This window comes from Oryx dammah, unplaced genomic scaffold (assembly GCF_014754425.2).
Source record: "Oryx dammah isolate SB20612 unplaced genomic scaffold, SCBI_Odam_1.1 HiC_scaffold_3, whole genome shotgun sequence".
In the NCBI taxonomy this organism is placed as follows: domain Eukaryota; kingdom Metazoa; phylum Chordata; class Mammalia; order Artiodactyla; family Bovidae; genus Oryx; species Oryx dammah.
Genome location: NW_024070187.1, coordinates 107,786,217 through 107,792,216, shown reverse-complemented (window position 1 = coordinate 107,792,216; position 6,000 = coordinate 107,786,217).

Genomic DNA, 6,000 nt, shown 5'->3' with positions numbered 1-6,000 from the left:
AAGGGGGATACAGAGGATGAAATGACTGGATGGCCTCACCGACTCAATGGACAGGAGTTTGAGCAAACTCAGGGAGATGGTGAAGGATAGGGAAGCCTGGAGTGCTGCAGTCCGTGGGGTCACGAAGAGCCAGACAGGACTTAGCAACTGAACTCTAGGGGGCAGCACTGCTCACAATTTGGTTTTCGTTGTTTAATCCCTCAGTCGTGTGGGGCTCTTTTGCAACCCCACGGACTGTAGCCCACCAGGCTCCTCTGTCACGGAATTTCCCAGACAAAAATAATTCTTTACCACTAGCACCTCCTGGGAAGCCCCATGTTTTGGTACAAGCACTAGTTATAAAGTCTAGAATGCCTTGTCCTGAAAGTATAATTTATCTAAACAGTTCTTTTAAATGTAGTAAGAAGGAAAAAAGTAACTATAACCTCACCCATCCTCTTAGGAGGGCGGATCCCTTGTTTTTGTTTTGTTTTGTTTTGTTTTGTTGAGTCCCTACAGTGACCAGAAGGACCAGTTTATACTTCAGGAGCTGATCACGTGCATCTCTTCCTAACTCTTCCTTTAATGGCCTCACCTTGGAACTTTGAAATCAGCCAAGGTGGAAATTTCTGGAAAATCAGTTGTTAAAACACTTACCAGTACATCACTGCTCTTAGCTGATATTTTCTCATTAGTTCTAAGGACAGGAGTAAAATCAATTTGACAGCACAGAAGGGCAGATTTAACCTTTAAAAGAAAAAAAAAATACATATTCACGCTATTATATATATATATAATAGGTAAACAACAAGGACCTACTGTATAGCACAGGGAACTATACGCAATATCTTCTAATAACCTATAAGGGCAAAGAATCTGAAAAAGCTCCAGAGAATTGATGCTTTCGAATTGTGCTAGAGAAAACTCTTGAGAGTCCCTTGGACCGCAAGGAGATCAAACCAGTCAGTCCTAAAGGAAATCAACCCTGAATATTCACTGGAAAGACTGATGCTAATGCTGAAGCTCTAATACTTTGGCCACCTGATGTGAAGAGCCAGCTCACTGGAAAATATCCTGATGCTGGGAAAGATTGAAGAAGGGGGTGACAGAGAATGGGATGGTGGGATGGCATCATTGATTCAACGGAAATGAATTTGAACACACTCCAGAGATAGTGAAGAGCAAAGAAGCCTGGCCTGCTGCAGTCCATGGTGTTGTAAAGAGTTGGACATGGCTTAGCAACTGAACAACTATATGTGTGTGTATATATACATATATAACTCATTCACTCGGAGAAGTCGATGGCATCCCATTCCAGTACTCTTGCCTGGAAAATCCCATGGACGGAAAAGCCTGGTAGGCTACAGTCCATGGGGTCGAGAAGAGTCGGACACGACTGAGCGACCTCACTTTCACTTTTCACGTTCATGCATTGGAGAAGGAAATGGCAACCCACTCCAGTATTCTTGCCTGGAGAATCCCAGGGACGGGGGAGCCTGGTGGGCTGCCGTCTATGGGGTCACACAGAGTTGGACATGACTGAAGCAACTTAGCAGCAGCAGCAGCAACTCAGTCGCTTTACAGTACACTTGAAACTAACAGAGCATTGAAAATTAACAATTCAGTTCAGTTGCTCAGTCATGTCCGACTTTTTGCGACCCCATGAACTGCAGCACACCAGGCTTCCCTGTCCATCACCAGCTCCCAGAGCTTGCTCAAACTCATGTCCATTGATTGGTGATGCAATCTAACCATCTCATCCTCTGTAGTCGTCAAAGACAAAAAAGCCTTCCGCCTATCACAGCTGACTGGCATTGGAGTGTCTGTATCTCAACCCTATTTCATGTCAATAGGATAAAGTCCAAGTCCTTTTACGGCAGCTACGGCATTCTCGTGACCTGTCTGGTTTTTGCCTGCCACACCAGCTCTGACATCTACCACTCCTGTCTTGCCCTTAATGTTTAGCAAAGGCCAGACTGCTTGTAGTTTTGACATGTGTAGAGTTGTTTATGCTCGTAGGTCCTGGTTCTTCTTGATTTGACTGTAATCTGCTTAGACCTTCCCAAGTGGCACTAGTGGCAAAGAACCCTCCTGCCCGTGCAGGAGACATAAGACATGCAAGTTTGATTCTTGGGTCTGGAAGATCCCCTGGAGGAGGAAATGGCAACCTACTCCAATATTCTTGCCAGGAGAATCCCAGGGACAGAGGAGCCTGGTAGGCAACATTCCATGGGGACACAAAAGAGTTGGACATGACTGAGAGACTAAACAAAAAACATAATCTTCTTATGACGCTCCAAATTCCAATTGTGGTTTGAAAGACTCGGACTTTCAAATCACAATTCTAAGTCTCAGCTTATGCATGCCCATGGTATCTGCTCCTACAACTTTCTATGCATACCTTCATTGTTTGCCTTCTGCATGTACATAAATAAAATGCATTTCTGTGAGTGTATCTGTTCCTGCACTGCTTAAAACAGCTAAACAAATTTTTATCTAACTTGAGATCTTTATGAAATGGTCTATAAAAGTACAGACTATTCTGCAAACACAAAATTCACTCAGGCAGGCCTTGGCAGCAGTCTCAAGACAGTCATCTTTCAGAGTAACTGAAGCTAAGGAAGGTCTGGGAAAGACCAACTGCTGATTGAGGAAGGCATGCCATGTGAATGGCATGTCTGTCTAGTCAGGGCTGGAATAAACTGATGGTAGCTTCCAATATGAATCCCAAACTAAAACTCACAAGGATAGACATTCCAAACTGCAATTGACATTTGAAATTGGGATTCTTCTTACAGGTATAACTTAAAAAAAAAAAAAAAAAAAACCTACTTATTTGGCTGCACCAGGACTCAGCTGTGGCATATGGGATGTGCAGGATCTTTTCAGCTGCAGCATGTGGGACCTCTTTAAATTGCAGCATGTGATATCTTTAGTTATAGCATGCAAACTCTTAGTCATAGTATCTGGGATATAGTTCCCCAACCAGAGATTGAACCCCGGCCCCCTGAATTGGGAGCTCAGAGTCTTAGCCACTGGACCACCAGAGAAGTCCCATACAGGTATAACTTTTAACCATGTTAATGTTCTTTATCAGCACCCAGTAGACTAACTATTCCTATTAAATTAACTGGCATGTGATTCATTTCTCTCTCAGTTATCAGAGAACATTCTGGGGGGGGGGGAAGGTACCCCAATCTAACCTCTTACGAACATGCTGATAACTGAACTTCCTGACAAACAAAATTGTATTTCCCAGAAGAGGGTAATTATTTTTGAGAAGTCCTTATCAGGATGTTTCTGGTTTAGAACAGTGTATGGCAAACAAACCTAGAATCTATGGATTTAATGATTTTGGTGGCTCAGTCAGTAAAGAATTTCCCTGCAAAGCAAGCGACCGGGATTCAATCCCTGGGTTGGGAAGATCGCCAGGGAAGGAAATGGCAACCCACTCCAGTGTTCTTGCCTGGAGAATTCCACGGACAGAGGAGTCTGGCAGGCTACAGTCCATGGGGTCACAAAGAATCGGACACGACTGAGTGACTAACATTTTCACTTTCAATGATTTCCCAGGGCACCTAACCTAAGTTGTACAGTTGTCTGAAGTATAAAATGTTTCTTAACCCAAACACTCTCCTCTGTGAATAAAATGAAGTGAAGTCACTCAGTCGTGTCCACGTCTTTGTGACCCCATGGACTATACCATACCAGGCTCCTCCATCCATGGGATTTTCCAGACAAGAATACTGGAGTGGGTTGCCATTTCCTTCTCCAGGATTCTTCCAGACCAAGGGATCACATCAGGGTCTCCTGCATTATAGGCAGATGCTTTACTGTCTGAGCCACAGGGAAGCCCTCTGTGAATAGTAACCTACAAACCTCACTGAGAGACTTTACCTATCACAACTGGCCACCTGGATGCAGGAAGGAAAGACCTGGGGAGTCATTCGGAATGTCCCAGACCACTCCCTGCTCAGCCTGTGTCACTTAATTGTTTTTATCACTGGAATTATTAGTAAATCTTGGTAATGGGTAAGATCTTTGAGTCATGTAAGTCAGATTGGACAATCCAGTGTTAAGCTCGATGTAAGCACACTAGTATAGTGAACTGCTCAACAAATATTGGTTAAACCAGATACCCCTTATTATAAGTTAGTTCTCATTGCTACAATTATCACAAATGAAGTTGAAAGAATCTTTCAAAGATACCATCCAGTGGGGTTCTAGCTTGATGACAGGTTGTATGAGATTGCGCTTTAAAGGCCTCCAGTTGAACACTCCATAGTAGAATGATCCATCTTTGAAAACTTGAGTCTCCTGCGCTCAGTCTCCTCCAAGTTACATAGCAAGCAACCTGCAACAGCATAAAGTTCAACTTATAGGACTTTTACTGCTACAGAGTGACTTGAGAGACAGAGCCAAGAATTACTCTTATCAAAGTCATTAAAAATCCTTGAGAGAATTTTGACATATTGGTTCTATGATCTTCTTAAGAACCGTGTGAAATTATAAGGATGAAAAGATACTAGTCTTTCTAATTAAGACAGAGAGAGGAAAAGTGATCTTTCCAAACTTACCCAGCTAATACTTATGAGAGGTGGCCCTCAAGTCTTTGTCCTCCAGAGCCAACGTGTTTTCCTTACATGGAATGCCTATTTCATTCTTCGTAACTTCAGGCAGAGACCTAGTCCCTAACCTCTCTGAATCTCAATTCTCTGTTCCACGAAATAGTGGTAATAACAAGATGTTCCTCACATACCAGACTGTGAATGTTTTATGCTAGCAACTATGTGTTCAGTAATCTGATAATATTCAGAGAACCTATGAAGACTGTGATAACGATTCAATGTCTCCACCAAATTTTGTAATATCATATTCCTTTCACTTCCATTATCACTTATTTATACTAACCATCCTACAAGATGAACAGAGCTGTTGCTGTTCAGTCGTGTCCAGCTCTTTGCAACCCCGCAGACTGCAGTGCCCCAGGCTCCACTGTCCTCTACTGTCTCTCGCAGTTTGCTCAAATTCATGTTCATTGAGATGGTGATGTTACCTAACCATCTCATCTTCTGCTGCCTTCTTTTCCTTTTGTCTTCAATTTCTCCCAGCATCAATCAGGGTCTTTTCCAATGGGCCGACTCTTCACATCAGGTGACCAAAGCATTGGAGCTTCAGCATCTCATGCATTGGCAAGCGGATTCCTCACCACTGTGCCACCTGGGAAGCCAAAAATGAAAGTGTTAGTTGGTCAGTCATGTCCAACTCTTTGTGACCCAATGGACTGTAGCCTGCCATGCTCCTCTGTCCATGGAATTCTCCAGGCAAGAATATTGGAGTGGATACTCTTTCCCTTCTCCCAGGGTTCTTCCTGACCCAGGTATCAAACCCAGGTCTCCTGCATTGCAGATTCTTTACTGTCTGAGCCACCAGGGAAGCCCATGAACAGCATGGATATTTTTGTTTTTTTAGGAAAGGAAACCATGGCTTAAGAGGGTAAATGAATTGCAGAACTGAGACTAAAACCTCTTCCTGTGTGATGCTAGAACTCTATGCTAGATGCTAAAATGATTTTATAAAATATCTAGAAGTTTTACTTTCTGTCCTCTTGAGAAACTTACAGCATGATGGCATGATGAGCATGTAGCACCATTCAGATGTGATATTTATGTTATCTAGAAAGTGTAGCCCATCTTGGAAATAAGATACGTGGCTCTGGTTTCAAATAGTGTTCAGAGATCAGAGGTAAAGGGAGTTTCATTGTCCATTAAACATGTGAAGAAACCAGTCTTCAGTTGGAAAGCCAGTAGAACTATGACCTCCACTGGATTTCAAGTATATAGAGATGGTGAACTAGTCACATGGTGGATGTTCTCTAAATCCTTAGTTCTGTGAATAATTAGGGTTCCCCCAGTGGCTCAGGGTAAAGAATCCTCCTGCAATGCAGGAACCACAGGAGACACAAGTTCAATCCCTGGGTCAGGAAGATCCCCTGGAAGATGGCATGGCATCCCAGTCCAG